The sequence below is a fragment of the Neopsephotus bourkii genome, unplaced genomic scaffold, assembly GCF_033783945.1.
Source record: "Neopsephotus bourkii isolate Nb327-2 ecotype Australia unplaced genomic scaffold, CSIRO-AGI_Nbou_v1 NB_38, whole genome shotgun sequence".
NCBI classification, from domain to species: Eukaryota; Metazoa; Chordata; class Aves; order Psittaciformes; family Psittacidae; genus Neopsephotus; species Neopsephotus bourkii.
Window position 1 is genome coordinate 1,228,225 of NW_026900555.1, and position 12,189 is coordinate 1,240,413.

General features: G+C 43.1%; 1 long non-coding RNA gene across 1 annotated transcript in view; it reads right to left on the bottom strand.

The window, feature by feature from the left end:
- LOC133207989 (uncharacterized) overlaps window positions 1-12,189 on the bottom strand; it is a 214,844-nt gene that overhangs the window by 102,375 nt on the left and 100,280 nt on the right. The window lies entirely within an intron of this gene.

The window sequence follows — 12,189 nt, forward strand, 5'->3', positions numbered from 1 at the left end:
ATGGAGCATTCACAACCTCCTTGGGCAACCTATTCCAGTGCCTCAGCACCCTAACAGGAAAGAATTTCCTCCTTATATCCATTCTAAACTTCCCTGTTTAAGTTTTAACACGTTACCCCTTGTCCTGTCACTACAGTCCTTAATGAAGAGTCCATCCCCAGCATCCCTATAGGCCCCCTTCAGATACTGGAAGGCTGCTATGAGGTCTCCACGCAGCCTTCTCTTCTCCAGGCTGAACAGCCCCAACTTTGTCAGCCAATCCTCATATGGGAGGTGCTCCAGTCCCCTGATCATTCTCGTGGAACTCCTCTGGACTTGTTCCAACAGATCCATGTCCTCTGTATGTTGAGGACACCAGAACTGCACACAATACTCCAAGTGAGGTCTCACAAGAGCAGAATAAAGGGGCAGGATCATCTCCTTCGACCTGCTGGTCATGCTCCCTTTGATGCAGCTCAGGATACAGTTGGCTTTCTGGCCTGCAAGCGCACACTGAAGCCGACTCATGTTCATTTTCTCATTGACCAGCACCCCCAAGTCCTTCTCTGCAGGGCTGCTCTGAATCTCTTCTCTGCCCAACCTGTAGCTGTGCCTGGGATTGCTCTGACCCAGGTGTAAGACCTTGCACTTGGCATGGTTAAACTTCATGAGGTTGGCATCAGCCCACCTCACAAGTGTGTCAAGGTCCCTCTGGATGGCATTCCTTCCCTCCAGCGTATCAACCGAACCACACAGCTTGGTGTCATCGCCAAAGTTGCTGAGGGCGCACTCAATCCCACTGTCCATGTCAGCGACGAAGATGTTAAACAAGACCAGTCACAACACCAATCCCTGAGGGACACCACTTGTTACTGGTCTCCAGCCGGACATTGAGCCATTGACCACAACTCTTTGTGTGCGGCCATCCAGCCAGTTCTTTATCCACAGAGTGGTCCATTCATCAAATTGATGTCTCTCCAATATAGAGACAAGGATGTCGTGTGGGGCAGTGTCGAACAATTTACACAAGTCCAGGTAGATGACATCAACTGTTTTACTGCTGTCCATCAGTTCTGTAGCCCCATCATAGAAGGCCATCAAATTGGTCAGGCAGGATTTCCCCTTAGTGAAGCCATGCTGGCTGTCACCAAGCACCTTGTTGATTTTCATGTGCCTTAGTATGCCTTCCAGGAGAATCTGCTCCAAGATTTTGCCAGGCACAGAGGTGAGACTGACTGGTCTGTAATTCCCCGGGTCATCCATTTTCCCCTTCTTGAAAATGGGGGTTATATTTCCCTTTTTCCAGTCATCGGGAACTTCACCTGACTGCCATGATTTTTCAAATATGATGGCCAGTGGCTTAGCAACTTCATTTGCCAGCTCCTTCAGGACCCATGGATGGATTTCATCAGGACCCATGGACTTGTGCACGTTCAGATTTTTAAGATGGTCTCGAACCAATTCCTCTCCTACAGTGGGCCCAAGGTCTTCATTCTCACAGTCCCTGCATCTGCCTTCCAAGACTTGGGTGGTGCGGTCAGAGCCTTTGCTAGAGAAGACCGAGGCAAAGAAGTCATTCAGAACCTCAGCCTTCTCCAAATCCTGTGTAGCTAGTTCACCCGAGAGCTTCCTGAGGGGGCCTACATTCTCCCTAATCTGTTTTTTATTTGCTATGTACCTGTAGAATCCCTTCCTGTTATCCTTAATATCCGTAGCCAAGTTTAATTCTAACTTGGCATTAGCTTTCCTAACCTGGTCCCTAGCTTCCCGGACAACATCCTTGTACTCTTCCCAGGCTGCCTGTCCTTGCTTCCACTTTGTATAAAACTCTTTTGTCATTTGAATTTTCCTCAGGAGCTCCTTATCCATCCAAGGAGGTCTCCTGGCCCTCCTGCTGCACTTCCTTCTGGTTGGGATGCAGCACTCCTGAGCTTGTAGCAGGTGATCCTTGAAGGCCAACCAAGAGTCTTGAGCCCCCCTGCCCTCTAGGGCTATATCCCATGGAACCTTACTAAGCAGGTTCCTGAAGAGGCCAAAGTCTGCTCTTTTGAAGTCTAGGGCAGTGAGCTTGCTGCACACTCTTCTCACTGTCCTAAGGATCTCAAATTCAACCATCTCGTGGTCGCTGCATCCAAGGCTGCCCTGCAGTGCCACATTTCCAACCAGCCCTTCCATGTTGGTGAGCACAAGGTCAAGCATGGCACCTCTCCTTGTCAGCTCCTCTATTACTTTCAGAAGGAAGTTGTCTTCCACACAATCGAGGAACCTCCTGGATTGCTTGTGCCGGGCTGTACCGTCATTCCAACAGATGTGAGGGTGGTTGAAGTCACCCATGAGAATGAAGGCCTGTTAGCGTGAGACTTTTCCTATCTGCCTATAGAGTACTTCATCCGCAGATTCCTCTTTATCAGGCGGTCTATAACAGATCCCCACAGTAATGTCTCCCATAGCTGTTTTCCCTTTAACCCTGACCCACAAGCTCTCTGTTAGCTGATCACCTGTCCCCAGACAGAGTTCCATACTCTCTAGCCTATCCCTAACATAAAAGGCAACTCCCCCTCCCCGCCAGCTGAACCTGTCTTTTCTAAAGAGTCTGTAACCTTCCATTCCAACACTCCAGTCATAGGAGCCATCCCACCATGTTTCTGTGATGCCTATAATATCATACCCCCGTAGATGAGCACACATCTCTAATTCCTGTTGTTTGTTCCCCATGCTACGGGCATTTGTATAGAGGCATCTGAGCCAAGCTCCAAATGAAGCCGGCTCATTGGCTGGAGCAGCTGGAGTATCTCTACATTGCTCCAAGCATTTATTATAGGTGCTGGCAACTGACTGGGTGTGTTGGGATGGAATGATGCCCCCCTCCCCCAACACATCTCTTTTAAAGCACCCTTGACCAGCTTGGCAAGCCTCCTACCAAAACTGCTCTTCCCCTTAGACCAGCTCCACCAACCCCCTGTAGACCTGGCCTACAAACTTGGGTCCCATGTTCAAGACACCCAACCCTTGACTGTGACACCACCCTTTTAACCATTTATTAACCTGGCTAATCCTCCTAGCTTTTTTTATGTCCTCCCCTGTACCCTGGAGAATAGATGAAAAGACTATCTGAGCTCCAGAGCCCTTAACCACCTCTCCCAGGGCTCTGTAGTCCTTCTTTATGCTCCCCAGGCTACTACTATCTATATCCCTAGCACCCACATGTATCACCAGAAGTGGGTAATAGTCCGTGGGGCTTACCAGAGCAAGCAGCCTCTCTGCCACATCCCTGATCCGTGCCCCTGGTAGGCAACACACCTCCCTTGAGACCGGGTCAGACCGACAGACTAGTGTTTCTGTGCCTTTCAAAGTAGAGTTCCCTACTGCTACGACCCGTCGCTTTTTCCTGGCAGCACCAGTAGAGATCTTCTTTACTAGTTCATCAGCCAGCTGTTTCTGGTGCAAGTGTGTTTCCTCATGAGCCCCCTGCAGGACAGCAAAGCGGTTCTGTGTGGGGGCAACAGGTTTAGGAGGAAGTCCCTTGCTTTTAATTGTCCTTTTCCTCCTTTTTTTGTTGTTTTTTTTGTCACCAATTCCCAGCTTCGAGGGTTAACAACCTCCTTCTTTCCTCCATGAGCTACAGGGGAATCTTGAGGGCTCTGCACAGTTTGGGCAGGGAGCAAGCATTCCTGCTTCCTCTCAGCTACCCTGACATCTTGTAGCCTATTAATAGCTTCCCGCAGCTCAGCCCCTGCTGCAGGAGGACCTCCACCAGGGAGCACCGAGTGCAGCCCTGCCCATTGTGTACCTTTCCCTCACCAGACCAGTGAAGGCACTCTCTACACCCCGAAGTCTGCACTGCAGCCTCCCCTCTCATCGGCTCTGAGTGTCTACGGTGGCCACTGCTGGGGCAGCTGGAGCAGAGCTCCCAGGCCGAGCCCTGGTCATCTGAAACTTGGAAAAGCTGGTGAAAGGGTAAAAGCTCTCTACTCTCTTGCTACTAAGCAAGTATAAAAGATAAAAGAAAGTCTGAGTACATATGCTAGACATTAAAAAGAAATCTAAATTCAGGAAATGAAACAGTTCTGTCTGCACTGTCTCTGACAATATATGCTATTTTGATAAAGGCATTTATTTCTCACTATCTTAGCAGTACCACAGTGGTAGTCTGTAAGCTAGAGATAAACAGAAGTTTGGGTTTTTTTGCTAACAAATGAATACTCAGGCCTGGGCTGTTTTACAGATGGGGACTCTTCTAAAATGGCTATAGTTCATTCACCTGGATGATTATTAACTACATGAGAATAGGACACGGCTTCTGGGGTGGAAAGTAGGAAATGATGAAAACAGGGAGAAAGCAGCATCTGGAGGACAGAAGAACATGACACCAATCTCTTGACTCTCCAGGCTAAAAAGGGAGGAAGAAGTTTGCAGCTCTTTTACTGTGTTTTCTGAGGAACAAGCTGCTTCCAGTATAGGGAATTAGGTAAATATAAACATGCAAGTGAAAGCTTATGGGGTCATCTAGTCGCTGATGCTATAGCCCAAATATAGCTCTACAGAAACTCATTTTCAGATAAGAGTTGTTTTTATCTTGGAGGTCAAAAAGTCTGTTAGATCACTTTATTGAGCTTTCTATTATCATGCCGTAAAGCTTTTCCTCTGTTACTCCAGTACAGGGTCCAGTAGCATGTGTACTTTTTAGATAATGTGTATCTCAAGTAAAGGTATACTGAAAACACTGAGAGACATCTTGTTTTCCCCTGGAGGTTTGCTGTAATGGGTAATCAATCTCATTGTTACAAACATTAGCTTTATGTCTAATTGAACTCTGACTGTTTTCAGGTACCTGTCATTGAATTGTATTATGTCAGTGTCTGCTAGAATAAATGGGCTTTTCAGGCTTGGTATCTTCTTCCCATGGGAGTCCTGATGCAATCCTGTTATCTCTCAGTCTTCTGCATACTAAGATGATGAGATATTTAAATTTCTTCCTGTAAGGCCTTTTTTTTTTTTATTTATCGAAACATCCAGATTTTTTTTATTAGTAGTATTTATTTATTGTCTTGCATCCCTTGCTACATATTCAATATCTTTTTTAAACGCAGTCATTGGTTTTCCATATTAAAATCATAATTCCTGTTTTCTACACTATGGAGTCCTTATTCTCTACCACATTGAATATGGAAATTCAAACTCTATAATCTCAGAGCTTCTCAGCTTTCCAAGATGAATGTTAGTAAGCCAGACAGCACAGATTACTACATGAACAGAGCTTTTTAATTTTTAAACAATGTAAAACAGATGTGGTGAATTTTCCAGTCGTCTATTTTCCCCTCCTAATTACCCATCTCTACTGCATACATACAGATTTACTCTCCATTTAGTAACTGCATTATCCTATTGTTTGGATTTCTTTATTCATACTGTTAAGATTTATTTTATTCATGCTGGACTTCTAATATCTCTCCCTCCCCCAAAGTCATTTTTTTCTGGCTATGCACTGCATTTCCATGAGAGTTATACACCTGTAATTACACGTGCTCTGTAAGTCATCATCACTGTGAATCACAGACATAAATAAACACGGTTGATGAAAGACCTGTTACTGCTATCAGTTATAACATAAAACGGGTTACACAGACAAGCTGTGACCTGTGAGATCAGATTGGTATCTAGAGTTTTAATCTCTCTTCTTGGCTGCAGTAGAGAAAAATGACTATCATTTATCACTAGCAAAGCATGCAGTAAGCAATAAAAGTGTATGAGCTCAACTACAGTAATTTCTGTGTATGTACATAAGCAGTGTTGTACCATACGTCTAGTACAAACATTTATTAGCAATATGCTGTAATTATGAGCACAGATTCATTATGGACAACTTGAAACACCAAAATTCAGATAATTGCAATGGGAAAGTGTAATTGTGGTGAGAAATATCATTAACTAATTTACTCAGATAATCAAGGGCCAACTAAAATTACATTGTGGAGAAACCACAGAGTATTCCAATTAAAACACATAAACCAAAGAAAAAAAGGCAGGGGAACTCTCCACAGAATGGAAGAGTTTGGCTACTTCCATTTCTTCCTTCAATACCTTTCCTGGCCATAAGGTTAATCTGTTAAACAGTTTGTGATGAATTGTGCATTGTTGCAAGCAGACAAGTATTTGTATTTTTATTTAGTTTGAAAACAGTGAGGTTGCAGTGCTCCAGGTATGATCAGTACAACCTGTTTGCTTCACAGGTTATGAAAGCCACACTAATGACTTGATATCTGAGGAGCTCATCAGCAGTTTTGACAAATCTTGTTGCTGACTTCTATATATAGAAGGGGAAAGAGCACCATGAAGACAAAATAACTGGTCAGTGGCTCTGTCTAAGCACGTATCTCTCCCTTCATCTATGAGTGGTAGAACAAAGTCATGTACTTAATATGTAAGGCACAGAATTCAGAAGACAACCTCTTTTCCAGTTTAGATAAAACCATTGCCAGGCTTCAGCGATTCCAGATTTTTATGCAGAGCTAACTGGTAAACAAAAGTTGCTTGTCATGATGCATTCTGATAAATAGTTGTAATTCTGAGCATTCCCTCCAAAACATGCATTGTTTTTCTTCAGAGATTGCTTATGCCTTCACCAGAGATTTTCAATCTCATTTGAAATAAATGCTTGTAATATGAAAAAGTTAAATTACTGAAAGATAAGATCTGAAATTTTGGTGTTTGGTTTCTTCCTATTTTAGGTCAAGATGGAAATCCCATATCAAACTACCATTCTATTAGGAAAAAAAATCAAAATGGCTTCAGACAGTTATAGTTACCACATCCCAGTCTGTTCACATCCTTTAGTTTAGCTGTAGCAGAGTTTTATGATATGAATTTTAGCATATGAAAAATACCAAAGAATCACCACCCTGTGAACATTTGTTATATAGCACTTCAGACCTCTGCTGAGAGGAAGCCTTCATGAGTAGCGTTTGCCCTCACAACACTATAGATGTTGATCATTGCACCTACTTTTCAGGGCAATAAAGATAAACTATTTTCCACAATTACTGTTGCTATAAATTTTGCTTCCGTTTTTGTTATAGTTAGTTGATCTCTAATTAGATGCATAAGAAAGTATCTTCTTTAAATGTATACAAGCCACTCCATTTGAACTACTAAAACAAACAAGTAGAACTGATAGCAACGAATAATAACTTCTCTTTTAATATCCCGATGCTGCACTATAGGAATTTGTCTATGATTTGTAACCTGCAAAACAGAGCCCAAGAGTTAGCTTCCCTAGAATCCAAATCCTTTTGAAACATTTCAACCATCAGCTTCTGTTTAGAAATGAACAGCAGCTGTCAAAAGCAGCTGAACAGCAGATGCTGTGAATATAGGGATCGTAAATTAGGGGCCTGATTGAGAAAAGATCTACTATACAGTAAGGGCATTTTAGCATGAACTTCAGCAAGACCTGGTAGAAGGCCCTAGCAGTGGAGCTAGGCAGTTATTAGAGTGATTTGAACAATGCAGAAACATCTCTTTCTGGATTATGCAGAGCTGTTTCAAGGTTCTGTCAAAGTTATGGGTGTTTTCCTGTGTTGTTCTGAGGTGAAAAGCATAGTTGAGATATTAATGTTCTGTGACTGACATTCATTTAAAACATGCACAGTGTTCAAGTATGCTATCAGCTGCTCTGTGATATAGAGAAGGGAATAAAGTAAGCACAGCAGAAATGTTTGATTTTAAGCTTGATATTTTCCCTTCACATGCAGCACTAAAGGGTAGTTTACATTCTGTGATTGCTTTGATACTGAAAAAGCTAATTTTCTTGTGCTTCTGGGTGAAATGGGAGTAGCTGCAGTGGTTATGGGCAACCTACATAGTCACAAAGCTAGCAGAAGCAGCCCTAGACTGCTGTGGAGAAGCAACCCCAATCCTGTAAATGTTTGGAGCTGTGTTTGTCACCTGTCCCACCACTTGATACAGGAACATCTTTGGGGTCAGCAGACTATTTTGGTGATACCCTATAATGCAAGGCACTAGGGCTAGCATACACTATGATCCCAGTAAGAAAGGGACTCAGACTCCCCAGGCTATTGCTTAAAAAAACATTTTCTCGAGCTAACACAAGAAAGAGAACGAATACAGATAATCTCATGTCCCTTCAGGTGTTGGGAACCCTGCGCTGTGCAGTGCCAGACAAACCTCTGCTCAAGGCATGTGGTAGAGATCCCACCTATGGAAAGGTTCACTGACATTTTCTTTTGAGGCCTCTTACAGATTTTTCTCAGACAAAACACATTGTGTTTGTCATTTCTGCTGTATGTTCACATGAAAACTTGCTGCTCCACTTTAAGATAAAGAGAAGGCCATGCAGGTGGTGTAATCAACAACACCAAGTGGGAGCTGCCTGCGGGCTCCACTGTTACTATCACCCAGCTGGAGCCAAGAATCCTGTACAGCCCAGCACAGGCCTGAAGCACAAGCTGTAGGTGCAGCACAGTGCAGCACAGCACCAGCCTGTGACTACTCAGGTTTGGTTTGTCATTATTTTCAACCTCTTTCAATTATGGCCTCTTTTTGAGTTTCTGGATGGTGATGAACAAGCACAGCTCTTCAGCTCAGACCACTTCTCCTATGTTTAGGAAGGCTTAGAAAAGCTTAGAGTATTAAGCTCTCTTGTCTGTCAAAGCAGGGAGTCTACATGCTTCCTGCCAATGGGGACTGGTCCCTGGCCATGCCAGCCTTTGGATTATGCTCCTAAACAGTTGAAAAGCACAATCTGCCATGAGCCTCAACTGCATCAAGGACCATGTCAGAGCTGTACTAACAATTGTACAGTATAGATGACTGAACTGCATGGTAGTATAAATTTTTTGGCCCTTTTTAATGCACTATCATAAGCCAAGCAAAACAGACTATGTCTGTTACTGCCTGTGCTTCCAGCAAGATGCAATCCTGATCTGTTAGGTTTCTGGGTACAAAGAGCTTTCTCTCCTTGGGCTACAGAGTTGTCCAAACTCACTGTTCAGTGTGGGGTTTCATACAGAAAAATACTAGGTAAGCCTGGACTTAAGTGGTGTTTTGTGCCTTTGCCAATTGTCCAGTGCAGATTAAGAAAGTGATCTAACTAATGTGGTGGAGTTGGTGGCTCAACCAAGGCTGTGTCTTGGCCAAAAACTTCTTATCCCTGGATCCATGTTTTAATTGTTGGCTATTTTTCTGATTTTGGTAGTTCAGAAAAACACTGAAACTAAAGATAAAATCTATGTATTCCTAAATAATGGGAATACTGTTATGATAACCAGGGCACACTGCAGACAGGAGATTATTCACAACTCTAGGAGTTATAGCCATATGAAAGAAGAGAGGTCATGTGCTTCACTGCTTTGTCACTGTAAGACCATACAACAAGGTCCTGATGGAACCTGCAGGTCAGTGAGTCCAGGCACAGCTCCTGCTGTCACAGATATTTCACAAACCTTTTTAGAAACTTTCTGAACTCAAAGACTGCTCCCACAACACATTTGACAGGGTTTTATGCAGCTGTGCATTAAATTTGCTATGCGTTGGACTTCCAGATTGCTTTGCAGTGAGCTGACCTAAGAGAAGTCTGTGGCACATGTGGACTTTCTGTGTGATTGCTCAGTACATGGGTCTGAGAAAACTTGCCAAATATTGAACGCAACCTGGCCAAAGTCATAAGTCTGCATCTAACCTGCCCGAATGGATTTTCCTGTATGAATATTGTATTGTAATTCAACATAAGACTTAGAGACACAAGGCTGAAAAGTTGCAACAGTCTTGCAGTAACTGCTTCTCATCGTAGGCTTACACATATTTTTAAGACAATGGGTGATTTATTACCCATGAAGATGCTACCCCAGGCTGCAGGCCAAACAGCTGTTTAGGCCAAGCTGAAAAGCTAGGGAATAAACCCAGGGACCCAAAAGCACTTCAAATGGTGAAGAGAGAAGGGGACAGTTTACAGTAGTCTGACTTGTGCATAGCAGGAGCTCCTGGGAGCTTCTGAAGCAGCTGTGTCCTTCTCAAGCTCATGAGAGGAAGAAATATGCAGAAAAATACCTTGGGTGAAAATATGCTATGATTTTCTTTCAAAAGGCAGTTTTGCCCCATGTGTGCTTGTAGGTAGAGTAGGAGTGAATTGTGGTTTTGCTACCATAAAAGTCTGTCAAAGAAACTCTCTTAGACTCAATCTGGAGATTTAGAAAGCAGGCATTCTTTATTGCAGCACTAAGCTCACACGTGAATTGTTTTGCAAAAGTGAGCGCACCCAATACTTGCTGATAGCAGCTATATATTTAGCATATTCATAAATATTCATAGCTTTCCCAGGAGTTAATTATAATATTTGCATCCTAATTACACATGCGCTTTCTTGCTGAATGGAGGTCTTTGGTGGTTGTCTTCCTCAGTTTTCCTCACTGTGTTTACTGAATGACCTCAGTGCTTGTGCATGCTTGCAAGGTCCTAGTGCCGAGTCAGCAGTTGGTACGTCCTTGTTTCTGTTCTGTTCTAGTCTTGCTCCATGCTGGGTGTCGTTCTACTATCTTGAAGGCTAGCATCCTTGGTCTTATTTACTGTCTCTTTAGTTGTTATCAGTCCCATGATGTTCCTTTCCCCATCAGCCAAGCATTCCTTTCCTTCTATATGTTAGTAAGTTAGAACAGTTTGGCCTATTCTACTATGTTAAAGGCAGACACAGTATTGCTAAAGATTTAAGGTTACAGTTTCAAGCTACAGAGGTAAAGGATGCTCCCTACAACAGTGACACAATGCTTCATCTTCATCTCTCCTCCTGCTCTCAGGCACAGTACCAAGCAACTGCATTTGCACAGACATTTCTCTCTCTTGTAAGCAAAACTTGCAAAAAGATTGATAGAGTAAAATATAATTGTCCAATATTTTTATTGGGATATTAAAAATAAATCCAGCTCCCCAATCGCTGAAGAAGCCTTCTGTGGCACTTCTGAGAGGCTAGACATTGGGGAAGAACTGGAGACCAGGACAGTCACTCTCCATGCCCCAGATCGTGAACTGAAGTGTGTGAAGAACTTACTGTGTAAAAGCTGAGACTGTCCTCAGACAGGAAAGTAGGAGCCCATGCCCGGTCCCATAGCATAGAAGAAGGGAAATCCCTTTAACTGAAAAAGGCAGTAAATCTGGAAATTTCAACATTCAAAGCAAAAATCTGCAAAAAGGAGAAAGAGCTAAGGAGATAGGAAAGATTCACAAGACAGAGATGAGTCCAAACCAGTCCTTTCATGCCATCTTTTCCAGAGCCACAAAGGAAGCATCCTTTGCCAAGTCAGGAGTTGCTCTGAGTTCTCTGCCTTCATAGAAATCATAAGACTAATTAATGCAAGGCACCCTAAGAAGACCTCTCAGGAAGTCTTCGGTCTCCTCTCAAGAACACATAAGGAAATGCAGAAGTAAATGATTAACGGCCCAAAGCTTTATTTGATCTTCTGCTACAATTAAGTAGTGGCTGGAAAAGCTCACTGGCCTCCCTCAGGTACTAATCCATATTGGGCTGTTTCAAAGAGTTCCTGGGAAAATGGAGCTTAGATAACTTAATTAAGAGCTATCTGAGAGGCATTTCAGTTACATTAATGGACTATATGAGTACTGAGGATATCCATATGCTGCTCATACATAAAAATATTAATAAGTCATCTGCTGGGTAGCTCAGTTTCTTCAGTTATGTCTAAATGGTATATGGATGTGATGAGTGTTTGGAGATGAAGGATATTCACTGACTGAAAATGAGTTTAGTAAATAACCTCCATCTATATATTTGGGTAGGAGTGACACATGATCTTTGTATGGCTGTGAGCTATGTGTTAGACCTAATTACAGCGTAAGTCCTTGCTTGATATATCCAGTTTTTGGATGATAGCTCTTACATTTCAGTCACTTTGGATTGCATCTTGAGAAGTACTACAGCCGCCAAGGCACAGACGTTTTTGACAGCAGTTTCTTTAATGTGCTCTTACAGAACTGCAGAGGGAAATCCTCCAATTTCCCATGCTGTCTCTTCTGGGGCATCATAATGCTAATACCTAACCTACATCTCATGCTGAAGTTTAAGCTGTTATTCTGCTTGGTCCTTTGCCTTCTCTATAGACTTTCAGAGGGCTTGTGTGCCACACAGGCTATATTATGGTTTGCCCATGCAGGAACAGCCATGAGCATGGCAACTTACACTCG